At 38.3% G+C, this 19,421-nt stretch overlaps 1 non-coding gene and 1 pseudogene across 1 annotated transcript; one reads left to right on the forward strand and one right to left on the reverse strand.

Moving 5' to 3' along the window:
• Positions 1-6,083: 6,083 nt before the first annotated feature.
• LOC137960685 (small nucleolar RNA R71) lies at positions 6,084-6,190 on the reverse strand. Its single transcript, XR_011114235.1, has one exon. It is a non-coding gene; the product is annotated as a small nucleolar RNA R71 (small nucleolar RNA).
• Positions 6,191-7,178: 988 nt separating this feature from the next.
• Positions 7,179-10,545, forward strand: LOC137959371 (uncharacterized; annotated as a pseudogene).
• Positions 10,546-19,421: the final 8,876 nt, after the last annotated feature.

Raw genomic sequence — 19,421 nt, forward strand, 5'->3', positions numbered from 1 at the left:
GAAACTATCCAGAATCACCGAATTAACTTCGTTTTGCACTTAACGCCTCCATTTGCATCCTAAATAAAAATATAATAATAATGAGTATATTTAGGCACCAAATAATTATAAAAGCCTAAGCATTAACAGAGAAAAAATGACATTTTGCATTCTCATCAGGCACTCAAAGGTCCCTGTCAAAATTATAAAAAATGTCAATGGTTGGGATTCCATGATGGAGGAACTTAACACCCCGTCAAAAATATCAAATGTCAATGGTTTGGATTCCATGACGGAGAACTTAATACCCCGTTAAAAATATAAAAAATGTCAATAGTTGGGATTCCATGACGGAGGAACTTAATACCCCATCAAAAATATCAAATGTCAACGGTTGGGAGACCATGACAGAAGCCTAAGGCCACATGACCAAGGAATGTCCACATATCTAAGAGTATTATAAGATGGGCGACACGACCAAGGAAGGCCCACAAGATGGGCCCAAGCACATAAGAAGTAGGACCCACCATGATTACCACAAGTTGACATCCTTATCACATAAGTTGGAAGATTAAGAAGGACTCACAAAGGCATCTTTAACCTATGGTCATGTCCTAGATGATTTTTAGGAGTTATGTTTGTCTTTTATCTATATTGAGTTATTTAATTATGCTAGGACTTATCTTTAAGTGTTAGATTTTGGGTGTAATTGGGACAAATGTAGTTTTATTGTAATTGTACTCTACTACCTTCCTCTATTATAAATAGAGGTTCATGTACTCTGATTATAATATGTCAATGAACTATTTCACTTTTTCATAGGGGGGGTTAGTCAACATGACTATTAGGAGTTATGTTTGTCTTTTATCTATATTGAGTTATTTAATTATGCTAGGACTTATCTTTAAGTGTTAGATTTTGGGTGTAATTGGGACAAATGTAGTTTTATTGTAATTGTACTCTACTACCTTCCTCTATTATAAATAGAGGTTCATGTACTCTGATTATAATATGTCAATGAAGTATTTCACTTTTTCATAGGGGGGGTTAGTCAACATGACTCAGGACATGATCTTCAAGCGCATTACTCAGTTCATGTCCTGAGGTCTTTAGGGAGCGCCAAACTTCATGTCATATACATGATCATTCATGACTCAAGAGATCATGTCCCAAGAGTAAATGGCGAAAAGTGCTTTCTTCCCGATTTTGAGAATCATGTACATGACTCACTCGCGGGGCTCTCACTGGCACACACCGTCTCACTCATTTTCACTCATTTCGTTCCCACACCCCTCTCTCATTCCCGTAGCCCCTCTGTCGTCTCCCTAAACCCCGAGCTCTCTGCTCCCTCTCTCGTCTCCATCGTCCCTCTCTGGTCTCCCTCTCTACGGCCTCCATCTCTCACTACGAACGTCCTTTCAGCATCCTTCTCTCCATCTTGGACTCACTCTCCTTCTAAACTTCCCGCTCGCTTCTCCCTCTCTCTTATCCCTCTCGGCCTCCATCTCTTCTCTCTGTCTCTTCTCCCTCTTTTCTCCCTTTTGGCATCTCACTCCCTTCTTCCTCTCGCTATTATCTTTTCGCCCAAAATACCTTCCGATTTCCTGTGATTTCCCCTATTTTGGTTTCGTTTTTTTTTTTTTTTTTTGACATTTGGGCTTCAATTTCTTAATTTCTACTTCGATTCAACATCGATTTCCCCATTCAACTTTGATTCGGCTGCAGTTTTCCCCAAATTTCAGAATGTATGACTAAACCCTAATTTTTTATGATTAAATGAGTGTTGTATTTGATATAATTTTAATTTCAGTGCCTAATTTGTGGTTATTTGTGCCTAATTGTGGGATTTAGTGTTACAGTTTGAGGTCTAAATTTTTTATTAGGGTTAGGGTTTAGTGTTTTTAGGGTTTGGTGCTCTGTATTTAGGGGTTAAGTGTTTAGGGTTAAGGATTTATGGTATTGTTAGGGTTTAGATTCTGGAATTAGGGTTTTTTTTTTAATTTTTTTTAGTTAAGGTTTATTGGGTGATAGGGTTTAGGGTTTAGGGTTTGGGGCTTTTTGTATTTTTAAGATCTAGGGTTTTTTGTTTAACTTCTGGAATTAGGGTTTAGGGTATTGGGTTTAGGAGGTTTTGGGGGTATGGGGTCTAGGGTTAGGGTTTAGGGTCTAGGTTTTTTTAAGGTTCTCAATTACGGTTTACGATGTTTAGTCCAGTTCAAACAAGGTGGAGTCGCCTACACGGGAGTCCATTAGCCAATGAAACCCGACCCCCATCACTGACGAGGTACAGTTCGTAGTGACTGTGATGTCATATGGGGCTCTACCTGGGGTGTTCGGTGAATTTGGACTTGATGTGTGTGTGTGTGTGTGTTTGCATTGTTTTGCTGCAGTTCCAATGGAAATAGTTGATTAATTGTTGATTGTTTTAGAATGTTGTTTAAAATTTTTAAAGTGCTATGGAATGTTTTTGCCATGTGGTGAGGAGATTCGGGTGTTATAAATATCCATCACATGGTATTTTCTTATTTGTGGTTTTTGTTTTCATGATGGGTAATGGTTGTCTGATAAAGTTTTTTCCATGAGGAAAATCTCGGTTTAGGGTCTAGGGTTTTTTTAAGGTTCTCAATTACGGTTTATTGTGTTTAGTCCAGTTCAAACAAGGTTGAGTCGCCTACACGGGCGTCTATTAGCCAACGAAACCCGACCCCCATCACTGACGCGGTAAAGTTCGTAGTGACTGTGAAGTCATATGGGGCTCTACCAGGGGTGTTCGGTGAATTTGGACTTGATGTATGTGTGTGTGTTTGCATTGTTTAGTGCATCTCCAATGGAAATAGTTGATTAATTTTGGAATGTTTTAGAATGTTGTTTAAAAAATTTGAAGTGCTATGGAATGTTTTTGCCATGTGGTGAGGAGATTTGGGTGTTATAAATATCCACAACATGATATTTTCTTATTTGTGGTTTTTGTTTTCGTGACGAGTAATGGTTGTCTGATAAAGTTTTTTCCATGAGGACAATATCGGATTTAGATTGAAAATGGCTACAAGAAAACAACCAAGTGGTCAACCATATGACTTTTGGAGCTTTGAAGAAGACAACAAAATGCTCGATCTTTTAGTCGAGCAGGTATATATGGGGAACAAGTTGCCCAATGGGATTTGGAAGCACGAGGTATATATGGAATGTGTCAATAAGTTCAATGAAGATGCAGTCAATAAAAAAATTGTTGAGCAGCTTAATAATCGAACAAGATCATGGAAGAAACAGTAACAAGCTGTCCCAACACTAGTGGGTTCGGTTGGGATGCAACTACACGGCGAGTTACTGCATATCATTCTGTATGGCAAGACTACATTAAGGTCAGTAAATCATGATATATTGTAAAACAGTTTGTATTGTTTCACATTACTAAGAACTCTATTCCATTATAAATGATGTTTTATTCTTGTAGGAGTATAAAGATGCTGAGAAGTATAGACAACAAAGTTGCCTCCTTTACGACAAATTGGCTATGGTAGTCGGAGACACAATAGCTGTAGGGAGTGGTAGTACAACTCCTATAGATTTTGGTGATGAAATCATCCATGATGAGTTGGCTCCTATCCCGATGGACGATCCCGACAATGTTGACGTAGTTATGGGAACTCCACTGCAATTCATTAGCGGAAATGATTTGACATCGGATCAATCTCATGGAAGTAAAGGGTTGATAGATGCCATATTCTGACATGAGAACTAGGTTAATTATAATAGAATAACCTTTATAATTGTGTTATAGGTGGTTACTTATCGGTTTTCAACTGAAATGAGCATTTATTGAATTTGGCATTAATCACTGTCGATATTGCATATTTCTCTCTCCTGAATTATATTTCATTATTTTTTAGTCTTATTTTTTCCTGAAATACTTTTTATAGATTCAATTATGGAATTTCAGGAGAATTTGGGTGGAGAAGAAGATATTTACCAAAATGCCCTTAGTGAAATGGAGATAATTTCTAGGGAAAATTGTTTTAAAATAAGAAAAATCATATTTAAAGGAGGGAAGCATCGAACGAAGGGAGGAGGCAGCGTGAAGAGAAGGAAAAACGGAGACCAAAAACAAAGGTTTTTTGACCGGAAACAGGGGAGGACCCGAGAGGAGTTCCCTACCGTCGTTCGCCGGGCCAATACCCTCCGCCGCGCCACCGTCGTCCACCGTCGTCCAGCAACCGAGAACAAACCCGAGGAGAGCTCGAGAGAGTCTCCGTCGAGGTGAGTTCGACAGTCGTCGCTCGCCAGGCCGAGAAGTGATCCGAGAGGGCTTCGCCGGTGCCAACTCCGCTTTCCGACCATCCTCCGGCGTCGTTTACATATTCCGACCAGTCCCGGAGCCATTCCGACTCCAACCGAGACTCGAGAGAGCCGGTTAGAGAACGTCAGCTCTGTTTCACTCTTCGCCGGACGTTACCTCCGTCCGTCGGCTTCTAACCGTCGTCGCCGACGCCGTCTCTACCTCCAGCCACTCACTATTGCTACCCGACACCACCAATTTCCGGAAATTGCAGCACCTGTGAGAACGAGTTGCTGCCCGAGCGAGAGGAGGAAGAAGGGGAGTAATTCATCATTATTGAATTTAATTTTTCATATAGTTTGAACTTAGGTTTTGAATCTTAATTGAATCTGATTTGATAATTAAGGTTTATTTAAGATTTGTTTTCTTGATATTTGATTAAATTAGCTAATTAGGGTAAGATTATAATTGAGGTTGGATTTTGGTATTTTAATCTGATTTCTGTCTTTAACTCTAGGCGTCCGAGAGGGGCTAGACGCAAGGATTGAGAATCCGGATTCGTGGTTACGTGGCGCTCGAGAGGCACGAATCACGATAAAATCCAAAGTTGATAATTTTAGCATCATCACAATAGGAAATTGATTCTCTGCATTCTATTGTAATCCGATCTTTGTCATTAACTCTAGGCGCCCGAGAGGGGCTAGACGCAAGGATTGAGAATCAGGATTCGTGGTTACGTGGCACTCGAGAGAGGCACGAATCACGGTAAAATCCAGAGTTGACGTTTCCTGTTGTGCAAGTAGTTAATTAAATTATTGCTTGACAATTTAGGAAGTAGTTAATTAAATTATTGCTTGATAATTTAGGATATAATTAGTGTTTAGTTCAGATTAATTCATCATATTTGGTTAGGCTAGTTGACTGAAGAATACACAAAATTCAATCCTCCCTGTGGATATGACCCTCGCTTACTGCTAGATTACATGAACGATTCGTACGCTTGCAAGGTATTAAAGCCGATGTAACTAAAATTCTACATCAAGTTTTTGGCGCCGTTGTCGGGGAGGCACGTATTAAGCGTATTTCTTTGTTCTCCATAGTCTTAGGTTAGATTTTTTTATTTTTTTATTTTTTTATTTTTATTTTTATTTTTATTTATTTTTATTTTTATTTTTTTATATTATTTTTATTTATTTTCATAATTTTAGTTTGGTATTTTTTTATATTTTTTTTTGGAATTTTTTTATTTCTTCTAGTTAGTTCATATTTTTAGTAGCGAGTTTGTTAGCTTAATTTGATAGTTCATTTTGTTTCTTTTTGTGTTTTTATGCACGGGCGCCGCTCCCTAGGTGGACCATTAGCTCCCTTTGTTGAAGAGGTAGAACATATTTGTAGGAAAACACCCGAAGTCAAGTTAGGAGCTACCATGGCCAATCAGGGCGAACCATTACAGTTACCTGCAGCAGGTGACTGTAGAGCCCTGAGGGATTATTCTATCCCATCCCACTTCACATCACCTTCTTGCATTATATTGCCACCCACTACTGCCGCCAGTTATGAGTTGAAACTGGGTCTGATCCAACTGCTCCCTACATTCTATGGGTTGGAGGAGGACCCATATTACCACATCAAGGAATTCTTAGATATTTGTGCAACTTTTCAATTCCAGAATTTCTCAGATGACTCTATCCGGTTAAGACTTTTTCCATTTTCACTTAAGGATAAGGCCAAGTCTTGGCTTAATTCCTTAGAGGTGGGCAGCATTACTTCATCGGACACATTAGTCACGAAATTTTTGTCCAAGTACTTTCCCATTCAGAGAACTACAGCCCTCAGGAGAGAAATCTCCAACTTTATGCAGCAGGAGGGTGAACACTTTTATGAGGCTTGGGAGAAATGGAAGGATTTGATCCGTAGGTGTCCGCATCATGGGTTTGAGAAATGGCATTTAGTGCAATACTTTTATCAAGGTCTTACACCTCAGGTTAGATCCATGGTAGATGCAACGAGTAGTGGGAGTTTGATGGGTAAGAGTGCTAGTGAGGCGTGGGACTTCTATGAAACGTTGAGTGATCAATCTCAGCAATGGGGTTCATCATTTAATGTTGATAGGAGATCCCACGAATCCAAAAGAGGGGGTCTTTATGAGGTTAGTGAAACACCCATGCTCATGGCCAAGATTGAAGGGTTGACTAGAAAAATTGATGCCCTTATGGTGTCCAAGAGTTCACCTTCTCCTAACCCATCTACTGTCTGTGCCATATGCTCTGGTTCATCTCATCCCACACAAATGTGTCCATCTAGTTCATCCTACCCAGAGCTCATTGAGGACTTGAATGCAGTCCAAAATTTTCATAGACCGAACCGGAACGATCCTTTTTCAGAAACATATAATCTGGGTTGGGCTAGGCACCCAAATTTCTCATGGTCTAAGGGCCCACAGGTTGGGGGTCCTCCAGGGTTTACTCAACCCCAAGCTCCGCGCCCACACTTCACTCAACAACCATTGATTCCACAAAAACCTTCACTTGAGGATACACTTCAATTATTCATGCAGAATACACAGTCCTCCATTGCTAAACTTGAAATGCAAGTGAGTCAGTTGGCCAGCCAAATGAGTGAACAAGCACAAAATAGACTCCCGAGTCAAACCATTCCTAACCCCAAAAGCACACATGAGAGTGAGTTGAGTTCCAAACCCCACCATGAGCAAGCCAAAGCCATAACCACCCTTAGGAGTGGTCGTGAGTTGAACAATGGGGTAGGGACCACTAAGTCTAAGGAGTCAAAGGATGACAATGGGGACACATCATTGAGTGAAGAACCTCCAAGTTCTCCACCAACAGCCAAGCAGATCCCTACCCAAGTCCCATTAGCTCCTTATCCGCAGAGGTTATCGGGCCCACCTAGGAAAGGAGATAGCATGCATGAAACGTTGGAACTGTTTAGTAAGGTTCACATTAACATTCCACTTCTTGATGCTATTAGGCAAGTGCCTGCCTATGCACGATGTTTTGAAAGACCTTTGTACACAGAAGAGAAAACAACATGTTAACAAAAAGGTCTTTCTTACTGAGAATGTAAGCTCAATTCTGAAGCATAACACTCCTCCTAAAGTTAAAGATCCTGGATGTCCCACAATTTCATGTGTCATTGGTGAACATACCATCCAGAGAGCTCTTCTTGACTTAGGGGCAAGTGTGAATTTGCTTTCTTTCTTTGTGTACCATAAATTAGGTTTGGGGGAATTGAAGCCTACTCCCATCACACTTCGACTAGCTGACCGTTCTGTCAAGATACCACGAGGAATAGTTGAAGATGTTTTGATAAAAGTGGACAAATTTCTGTTCTCGGTTGATTTCAATGTTCTTGATACAGAACCAGTAGTCGATGTGACCAACCAAATTCCTGTCATCCTAGGACGTCCCTTCTTAGCCACATCTAATGCTATCATTCATTGTAAAAGTGGTGAGTTGGAGTTGTCTTTTGGAAATTTTAAGATCTCATTGAATGTATTTAATGCCGGACACCACCCACTTGAGTCTGATGATCTGAGTCCTGCATTTAATATAGAAACTGTTATGCTTGATAACGAATCCACTCTTGAATCTTTTGAGTCTTGCATAACATCTTTAGACATGGACTATTTTGATGAGGAAACATATTTCCGAGAGGTTAATTCTTTACTCAATTCTGTACCTCTGTTGGAGGAAGCTTATGAGGTTATCACAACTGAACATCCACAGGATCTTCCTCTTGACTTGGACAAACCTCTTGAAACTTCCAAGCTAGACCTTAAGCCACTTCCTCCCACATTGAAGTATGCGTTCTTGGGACCCATGAACTCATTACCAGTCATTATTTCCTCTTATTTGAGTACTGAGCAGGAGGAACAATTGACTGATGTTTTACAAGCACACAGAGAGGCATTGGGGTGGACTCTTGATGCCTTAAAAGGGATTAGCCCCTCCATATGCATGCATTGTATTCATTTGGAGGAGGGGACTAAAGCCTCACGTGAGATGCAACGTAGGTTAAATCCCCATATGCTGGAGGTTGTGAGAGAAGAAGTCATCAGGTTGCTTGTGACAGGAATCATTTACCCTATTTCTGATAGCACCTGGGTGAGTCCAATTCAAGTTGTCCCTAAGAAAGGGGGGATAACGATAATGAAAAATGAGAGTGGTGAATTGATTCCCACAAGAACTACCACCAAGTGGCGTGTCTGCATTGACTATATAAAACTTAATTCCGCCACTAGGAAGGATCACTTCCCACTACCTTTCATTGATCAGGTACTAGAACGATTGGCCGGCCACAATTTTTATTGCTTCTTAGATGGATACTCCGGCTACAATCAAATTCCCATTGCTCCAGAAGACCAGGAAAAGACCACATTCACATGTCCGTTTGGCACCTATGCTTACAGACGCATGCCTTTTGGTTTATGCAATGCGCCAGCCACTTTCCAACGGTGCATGATGAGTATCTTTTCTGACATGATTGGTGAATTTTTAGAGGTCTTTATGGATGACTTTTCTGTGTTTGGCTCTAGTTTTGATACATGTCTGCACAATCTTTCACTCGTATTGTCCCGTTGCATTAAGTCCAATTTTGTCTTGAATTGGGAAAAATGCCACTTCATGGTGAAAGAAGGAATTGTTTTAGGACATGTAGTGTCTGAGCGGGGTGTAGAAGTGGACAAAGCCAAGGTTGACCTAATTGCCAATCTGCCACCACCTACTTCTGTGAAGGGGGTGCATTCTTTCCTTGGCCATGCTGGGTTCTATAGGCGTTTCATTAAAGACTTTAGCAAAATTTATCGTCCTTTGACGAATTTACTTGCTCAAGATGTTGCTTTCGCCTTTGATGATGCCTGTATTTATGCTTTTGAAACACTGAAGAAATGTTTGTCCACTGCACCCATTGTCCAACCCCCTATTTGGTCTTTGCCTTTTGAGTTGATGTGTGATGCCTCTGACTATGCATTGGGGGCTGTTTTGGGGCAAAAGACGGATAAAATGCCCTGTGTCATTCAATATGCTAGCCGAACTCTTCATGATGCTCAATTGAATTACACTACCACTGAGAAGGAGTTGCTAGCTGTTGTGTTTGCCTTGAACAAATTCAGATCATATCTGTTAGGGTCAAAGGTTATAGTGTTCACTGATCATTCTGCTTTGAAGTACTTATTATCCATCAAGGACACTAAACCTCGCTTGATTAGATGGATCTTGCAATTGCAATAATTTGACCTTGAGATTCGAGATAAGAAGGGTTGTGAGAATGTTGTTGTTGATCATCTATCTAGGATCTGTGTAGTACCTCAGGAAGGATTCCTTCCTTTAAATGATTCCTTCCCTGATGAACAACTTCTCCAAGTATCCCAGTTGCCTTGGTTTGCTGACATAGTCAACTATCTTGTAACTCATAAGATTCCTGATTATTGGAGTAAACAAGATAGGTTGAAATTCTTTTCCCAAGTCAAACATTTTTTTTGGGATGACCCTTATTTGTTCAAGGTGTGTTCTGACCAAGTCATTAGGCGTTGTGTACATGAGCAAGACTTTGCCAACATTCTTGAATTTTGTCATTCCCACGCATGTGGTGGACATTTTGGTGCTAGAAAGACAGTGGCAAAAGTCTTGCAATGTGGTTTCTATTGGCCTTCATTATTTAGAGATGCCCATGAGTTTTGTCAGGTGTGTGATAAATGCCAACGAACTGGTTGTTTGTCTAGGAAGAACATGATGCCTCTTAACCCCATTCTTATTGTTGAATTGTTTGATGTGTGGGGTATTGACTTCATGGGTCCTTTTCCTATCTCGTTCGGCTATCAATACATCCTTGTTGCTGTTGAATATGTCTCCAAATGGATTGAAGCTATATCATGTAAGACAAATGATCACAAAGTGGTGGTAAAGTTTTTAAAAGAAAATATCTTTAATCGATTTGGTACCCCGAGAGCGATCATCAGTGATGGGGGATCTCATTTTTGTAACAGAGCATTTGAGACCTTATTGAAGAAATATTCCATCACTCATCGGGTGTCCACTCCATACCACCTGCAAACTTGTGGTCAAGTGGAAATCTCTAATAGGGAGATCAAACGGATTTTGGAGAAGTCAGTTCGCTTTGATAGGAAAGATTGGTCCACTCGATTGGACGATGCTTTATGGGCCTATCGAACCGCTTATAAGACTCCTATTGGGATGTCTCCATTTCGCCTAGTGTTTGGCAAAGCATGTCATCTACCTGTTGAGCTTGAGCATAGAGCTTATTGGGCCATTAAGGCTTTAAATTTTGATTTAACTCAAGCGGGTGAGGAGAGAAAGTTGCAATTGAATGAGTTGGAGGAGATACGTCATGATGCTTATGAGAATGCCAAACTGTATAAGGAGCGAACAAAGCTTTTACATGATAAATCTATTTTTCGCAAGTCTTTTACGGTAGGGCAGAATGTTTTACTTTATAACTCACGATTGCATTTGTTTCCAGGGAAGCTAAGATCCAGGTGGTCCGGTCCATTTGAAGTTACACAGGTGTTTCCTCATGACGCTATTGAGATCCGCAATCACGGAGATGGGTTGAGCTTCAAAGTTAACGGTCAGAGGCTCAAACCGTATCTTGAGAATATCCCCACACCGGAGGAAGTGATGGTGATTTTCTTGGAGGAACCTGTCATTTCATCTTGAATGCGTCAGAGTCTTGCTTACGACTATAAACTTAGCACATTGTGGGCAATCCCCACGTTTCTATCCCTTTGTACATTACAGTTTTATTTTTATTTTGTTTTTGGTTTATTCATACTCTCTTGCCGGCTGAGAGCATAAATGGTTCCAGTAGTCGATGACCAGACTTTTGGTCCCTAGTTTGAGAGGTCTGTACTCAAAAAAACCATTCTGGGATTGACCAGTTCGATCTTGAAGTATTGAATGAAAACCTTATGGTGAGTAACTTAAGGACTTGTGTTCAGCGCGTGATTCCTGCTGCCTTCAGTGGCCAGTCACACGGAGATTTCTTCAAAGTGTGATGTGGGATAGCGGTTTCATCTACGGATGATTACCTACGGGTACGGCTGATACGAGTAAACCTTCTTCGAGGGAGACTATGTATCATTCCTGGGGGTCTTTATTTTTTTTTTGTAGTCGTTATAGTGTTTTAACTTTTCCCCATTGAGGACAATGTCAGGTTTAGGTTTGGTGGTGGTGGGGGGGGGGGGGGGGAAGGGAACGACTCTTTTATGTCTTAGCAATAATTTTCGTTCGATTTTTGTTCATGGTTTTCAAATTACTCCTCTTAGTATGTGGTTAGCATTAGTAGAGTTAAAATAAGTTGCTCAAATGTTTTTCAAAAATTTTCGTAAATTTGTGTAGAATATGCCTATTAGAAATCTGATATCATTTGTTGTGATTCATGAGAATTCAGTGGGATAACTTACTATTGCATTAGACTTAGAACTTAGTTGCAAAAGAGAACATGTAAATCTAGTGTTGATCTTTGTTAGTCTGAATAGTCTTGTATGCCTGTTTGAACTCAATCCTTTTTTATACCTCAGTGAAATTCCTTGTTGTAATGTATGAATGCAAATGGAAATGCTCTTGCTTGCAAAAGACAGATAACTTCAGAAACAGCCTGGGTAAACCCAGGGACATGCACCGGAACAGTCGGTTACTTAAAAATAAGTGCATGTGCAGTGAAGACGAATACAAAATGGTGGTAATACCAAAAGTATTTAGTGAAACAAAAAAAATTACGCTGGTAATAGCAAAAGTGCGCTGGTAATAGCTTAAAATGGTTTTAAATCTGGAAGCAATGAGTTTCCTTAACTTTGATGATGAATTGTAATTTGAAAGAAGTTGCAAGTCAAGATTGAAATTGGTATATTTCTTCTGTGAGATTGTTAGACAACAGGCTTACTCTACTATTTTCTCTTAATTGTGATGTGACCAGGATTTTATTGTTATTAACACTCTTTGTTCTGTTGAAGTAATAGCTTATGGGTCACATTGGTTCAAGTGGAGTAACAATGAGTGTATTTGGATTGATAATAGGCTATATTTTACACAGGTTTTCAAATTTCGCAAGATCTCATATGATTTTCAGATATTTTATGATACTAAGTGTTAGTCATATGCTAATGAGGAGTAAATGTTCTTCAGTTTTTCTTTTTATATTATTGATTTAGATGAATTTTGTGGGTAAATTCCATGCAAACCCTCACGAGACATAACTCGTCCACTACTGCAGAGTAGGGGTTTAACGGCTTGTTGCATGTGCTAAATGCAATCGTGCTCCCTACGAAAGTGGCATTTTGTTTTCCTAGGCTTAATTTTGGTTCGATTGTTGTTTTGCTAGGGACTAGCAAAGATTTAGGTTTGGGGGTGTGATAGATGCCATATTCTGACATGCGAACTAGGTAAATTATAATAGAATAACCTTTATAATTGTGTTATAGGTGGTTACTTATCGGTTTTCAAATGAAATGAGCATTTATTGAATTTGGCATTAATCACTGTCGATATTGCATATTTCTCTCTCCTGAATTATATTTCATTATTTTTTAGTCTTATTTTTTCCTAAAATGCTTTTTATAGATTCAATTATGGAATTTCAGGAGAATTTGGGTGGAGAAGAAGATATTTACCAAAATGCCCTTAGTGAAATGGAGGTAATTTCTAGGGCAAATTGTTTTAAAATAAGAAAAATCATATTTAAAGGAGGGAAACGTCGAACGAAGGGAGGAGGCAGCGTGAAGAGAAGGAAAAACGGAGACCAAAAACATAGGTTTTTTGACCGAAAACAGGGGAGGACCCGAGAGGAGTTCCCCACCGTCGTTCGTCGGGCCAATACCCTCCGCCGCGCCACCGTCGTCCACCGCCATCCACTGCCGTCCAGCAACCGAGAACAAACCCGAGGAGAGCTCCAAAGAGTCTCCGTCGAGGTGAGTTCGACAGTCGTCGCTCGCCAGGCCGAGAAGTGATCCGAGAGGGCTTCTCCGGTGCCAACTCCGCTTTCCGACCATCCTCCGGCGTCGTTTACATATTCCGACCAGTCCCGGAGCCATTCCGACTCCAACCGAGACTCGAGAGAGCCGGTTAGAGAACGTCAGCTCTGTTTCACTCTTCGTCGGACGTTACCTCCGTCCGTCGGCTTCTAACCGTCATCGCCGGCGCCGTCTCTACCTCCGGCCACTCACTATTGCTACCCGACACCACTAATTTCCGGAAATTGCAGCACCCGTGAGAACGAGTTGCTGCCCGAGCGAGAGGAGGAAGAAGGGGAGTAATTCATCATTATTGAATTTAATTTTTCATATAGTTTGAACTTAGGTTTTGAATGTTAATTGAATCTGATTTGATAATTAAGGTTTATTTAAGATTTGTTTTCTTGATATTTGATTAAATTAGCTAATTAGGGTAAGATTATAATTGAGGTTGGATTTTGGTATTTTAATCTGATTTCTATCTTTAACTCTAGGCGTCCGAGAGGGGCTAGACGCAAGGATTGAGAATCCGGATTCGTGGTTACGTGGAGCTCGAGAGAGGCACGAAACACGGTAAAATCCAAAGTTGATAATTTTAGCATCATCACAATAGGAAATTGATTCTCTGCATTCTATTGTAATCCGATCTTTGTCATTAACTCTAGGCGCCCGAGAGGGGCTAGACGCAAGGATTGAGAATCCGGATTCGTGGTTACGTGGCACTCGAGAGAGGCACGAATCACGATAAAATCCAGAGTTGACGTTTCCTGTTGTGCAAGTAGTTAATTAAATTATTGCTTGACAATTTAGGAAGTAGTTAATTAAATTATTGCTTGATAATTTAGGATATATTTAGTGTTTAGTTCAGATTAATTCATCATATTTGGTTAGGTTAGTTGACTGAAGAATACACAAAATTCAATCCTCCCTGTGGATATGACCCTCGCTTACTGCTAGATTACATGAACGATTCGTACGCTTGCGGGGTATTAAAGCCGATGTAACTAAAATTCTACATCAAGGGTCATCTTCACATCGTCGTAGAAAAAGAAGCGAATTGCCCACTGATGACAATAGACAATTAATTGATGCAGTTAGCCAAATCGTTGAAGCAATGAAATGTATTATGAAGTATAAAGAATGCGATGTCAAAGAACCTTGGATCAATGCCCTCATGCAAATTCCGGACTTGTCAAATGCACTAAAGTATGGCGCTCCTAGATGGTTGGATACACCAAGTAAGAAGGCCTTGTTTGTAAAAATGACAGTTGCAGAGCGGGTCTGGTGGCTTAATTATTGTGCAAACAACTAATTGTAATGCGTTTTAAGTACAATATCTTTTTTTAGAAGATTGTCATGTATTAAAGACGATGTTTGAATTATAACGTTGTTAGAATTATCAGTATGGTTAAGGTTTCTATTTTATATGCTTGTTGTCTTAATATATGATGTGGATAATATCGTGGATGAGTATGGATGTGAATTATAACGTTGCTAGATGGTTGGATACACCAAGTAAGAAGGCCTTGTTTGTAAAAATGACAGTGACAGAGTGGGTCTGGTGGCTTAATTATTGTGCAAACAACTAATTATAATGCGTTTTAAGTACAATATCTTTTTTTAGATGATTGTTGGGTTTGGATGAATAGGTTATGATTGAAGATTAACCATTATTTTTGTTTATGACTGTTTAGAAGATTAAATTTTTAGATTCTCACGGATATGATGACAGAAGAAGAGATGGATGTAATTATGGTTGGATTGGCATGCATTATTGTTGTCATAGCAAGATACTATCTATGCCATGTCAATAGAGGTGTACCACATTCTTGTGGGATGAATGGTCCGTTGTATTTGCAAAAGGCCTTAGACAAATCTCCTATTAAATTTTGAAAAGTTTACAGGATGAATCAAATTTTATTTCACAAATTTTATCATCGACAAAGACCATCTCAGTGGAAGAATAACTTGCCTATTTCCTCCTAACTGTTGGCCAACAACAAGCCTATAGTGTCACAATAGAGATGTTTGACAGATCAAATTGGTCCATAAGTAAATATTTCAACAAGGTGTTGGATGCTATCCTCATACTTCACTCTGATTACATCAAACAACCTTCAGAACGCACACACTTGAGGATTTTAAACAATTCAACGTTTTATCCATACTTCAAGGTAACATCACTTGCCCTCTATTTAGATTACTATACAAATTTAGTTAATACTAATTAAAATTATATAATTAGGATTGTATTGGGGCTATTGATGGAACACATATAAAAGCGAACATCCCGCTTGAAGAACAACCAAGGTTCTGGAACAGAAAGGGCTATCTCTCACAAAATGTGATGATAGCATGTACATTCGACATGTAATTCACTTATGTACTAGCTGGATGGGAGGGATCAACAGCTGATTCTCGTGTACTGAAGGACGCATTGACTCACCGAAATAGACTATTTGTACCTGAATGTAAATAATATATTTTTATGCAGTAATTTTTTATCTATTTTATCTTTATTTATTTAATGTAGAAATTTTTTTTATTGTAGGTAAATATTATCTAGTCGATGCTGGTTACGCTAATCTACCAGAATTTTTGGCTCCATATTGAGGAACTTGGTATCATTTGCAAGAATTTGGAGATAATATTCCTAGGAATGAAAAAGAATTATTCAATCGAAGACACTTATCTTTGCGGAATACTATTGAGAGAACTTTTGGTGCTTTAAAAGCTCGATTTCAAATGTTGAAAGGCACTCCACCATTTTCTTTTAAGATGCAGACAAAACTTGTCATTGCTTGTTGCATATAGCACAATTATATACGTAGAGAGGATTACAATGATATATTTGATTTGGAAGATGATGATTCGGATGACGAGTTCGGTGGAGGAGGTGATGAGGTCCAATTACAGATAGCGATGATAGCGATGGTCTTGTGGAAGAGGATACCCAAGTAACAAGCTTTTGGAGGCAGCGTGCATTAGAATCCACAAAGAGCTGCACAATTTCGAGATGACATAGCGACTTGCAAGTGGAATGATAACTCATGATTGTATCTTTTATTGTTTTTGAACATGTGTTGTTCTTATGTACTAAACTTGTAATTTGAAGATTTTAATACTAATCACGAACTGGTTATTACAATAAAACTTTATTACATTAGTAATAAAGTTGTATATTTATTTATATATTATATTTATTAAATTTTATTAGTATATTAAAGTAGATATTCAAGTCTGGTAAATAAAATATAGTTACAATATGCATTTGATCAATCTATTAATTTAAATTTTGTGGAAATATATTATTAATTAATACTACGCCATATTACGTTTTTAATAAAATAATTTTTTATTTACTCATTATATTTATTTTTTATTTATTGTATTATATTAGTGATTTAATAGTGGTAATATTACGTACAAATATATAGTGTATTAAAGTTAAGACTAGATCAATTTTTCCTCTTAAATCATTCATTTTTAGGCTATAGTATATCATATGTTATTAATAAATTAATAGCTAAACATATTACTTTCATTTTTGTTATTTGTAACGTTACTTATTTATTACTTATAATTAATCATGTGCGTATTTCATTGGCTCACGTAATTACCATATTAATTCACAATAACATATCTAATTAAATTAATAAATATTTTAATATATTTTAATTATACATTAAATAAGTTATTCGTGTAGTACTAATGATTGCTTTACTTAATTTGGGGTTTGAGGATTATGTTGTAATTATAAGTGTACTATATAGGTTTAGGGATTCTCTTGTTTTTTATGATTTTCTAATAAGTGGGTACTACTCACTGGAAACTGTTTTTCTATACATGAAGGCGTCAACACTAACACCATGTGCGAAGATGATCTCCATGTACATGACTGACATGATCTTCATGTTGGACAAGAACTTGAACTTCAAAAATCCAGTTGGGGCACTAACCCCCCCATAAATTCAACGCATATCATCTTGAATCATCTAAATAAGAGATCTGATGAGAGAGTTATGCCTTGATTATGAAGCAATATTCATTTTGCACTTAACACCTCTATTGGCATCCTAAATCAAAAGATAATAATAATGAGTATATTTAGGCACCGAATAAATATAAAAGCCTAAGAAATAAGAGAGAAAAATATGACATTTTGCATTCTCATCAGGCACTCAAAGGTCCCTATACATTGGAGTGTACTAAAGAAAAGGGACTGCCACTTTTATTAGTAGTGCGAGGAAAATATGTACTCCTTTTGTGTTTGCTTAACTGCCAAACTTTACAATTTAAAGTAGATAAAGATTTTAAAGAAGGAAGTAAATACCGCGGAGAAGATGTAGAAGGTTATCCAAGCCGGTTGTGCAATGATTGTGCCTCAGATTGAGAGGATGAAATGACCACTAAAGGACACAAGTCCAAGTAATACAAACCCCCTTGTTCATGGCCTCCACAAATCACCTACATCATTTTTAGATCCTGAAATACACAAGAAGAGGGTGAAAAGGTGACAGAGCAATTAAGATATTTTGTCAGTTGAATTACGGAGAGTAAGTATAAACGGAATTGAGGAACAAATAGGACATCTCGAAGTGGGATAGCAAGTATAATAGAAGATGATCCCTTGTCAAGAACTTTGGTTTGGGAACCATTAGCTATAGTAACAAACTTATCGGGAATACATGGAGATAGAGAATGTAACACATGTTTGTTACCTGAGAGATGTTCTGAGGTCCCGAAGTCTATTATCCAATATGAAGAGGAGGAAGTGGAAGAAAACATACCTTAAGAAATAGTGGTAGAAGCCATAGGAGAAGATGTAAGGGAAGACACCATTAATGACTTCATTTTCTAAAACATTTCATAATCTTCACGAGTGAGAGTTATCTTCTTGATTTATGGTTCAATCTTTTCTTCCCGTTTATCATTAGTAATGGAGGCATGAGTAGTCGTGGCCCATTTCGGTTTGCCATGGAGCTTCCAACAAGTTTCCACAAGGTGGTTTTGATCACCACAATAAGTGCATACTCGATGCTCTGTGCGAGAGGAACTAGAACCGGTTCTACCACCTCTTGTCCAACCTCCTCTATAATTTCTGCTATGGCCTTGGTTGGAGGGTGCGGATGAAGCATCATTATTTGAGGTAGGAGAAGTATTTGGAATTCTTAGCATTGTGGTACTTATATCATCAAAAGATGGAAATGTGGAGGAGTTGAGAAGTTGAGTCTTCGCAACTTCAATGTATAGCTTGATATTAATCAAACAAATAACTGCGCTAAAGCTTCCATTTACTTTTCTTGAACTGTGATAACGATGGAGAATGGTTGAGAGATCTTCCAATCTTGAATTAAACCTCGAACTGAGGCAAATATTCATGAAGATTGTCTCTTTGCTTACTATTGAACATGTTTTGCAATACATCAAATAATTTTTGTAAAGTCTCTGTACTAGAATATAACTAAGTACAAATGTCTCAAATACGTTTAGCTATTTCTAAGTGGACTACTTTATTGTCTACATGTTCTTCATTACTATTAATAAGTCTACTAATTGTTATCCTCAACCCACTTTAAATAGGATTGACCTTCTTCATCAATCGGTGGATAATGCTTGATTAAGTGACCAAGAAGGTCTTGATTAATAAAAAATCTTTAACTGATTGAGACCAACTAAGATAATTGGACAATCCTCTTAAGGCAATAGTAATAATTTTGAGTATGTCACTCTTACTACTTATATTTCCTTCAACAATCTTTAATCAAACATATGCTTAGCAAAGCACAAACAAGGAGAGGATATGATAAGGAATCAAACTGAAAATCCAATTAAAGTTTGGCACAATTACAACAACCCTAGATTGAATAATTTATTTGGACTGAAGGAAGGTCAATTTGTCAAACTTGAGAAGCAATTCAAAACAATTATATGCTGTCCAAAAAAAAAAAAAAGTAAGTCGAGTGAGGTAACTTTCCTCACAAAAGAAATTTATCAATTCAAAAACAATCTGAACTTGAATTCAAACAGAAAATCTTAATCTTGGAAGGCTCATGCTTGACAAAAACAGCCATAATTCAAATTTGAACAACTTTCAAATAAAGATAAATCCTTATGCTCCAAATCAGCCACTAAATCAGCTCCAAAGAAACAAAAAACGTGCCTTAAGTGAATAAACTG

Source organism: Aristolochia californica, unplaced genomic scaffold (assembly GCF_029961685.1).
Source record: "Aristolochia californica isolate CCGP_79_NKW_82.1479 unplaced genomic scaffold, dmAriCali1.0.hap1 SCAF_3, whole genome shotgun sequence".
Classification (NCBI taxonomy): Eukaryota; Viridiplantae; Streptophyta; class Magnoliopsida; order Piperales; family Aristolochiaceae; genus Aristolochia; species Aristolochia californica.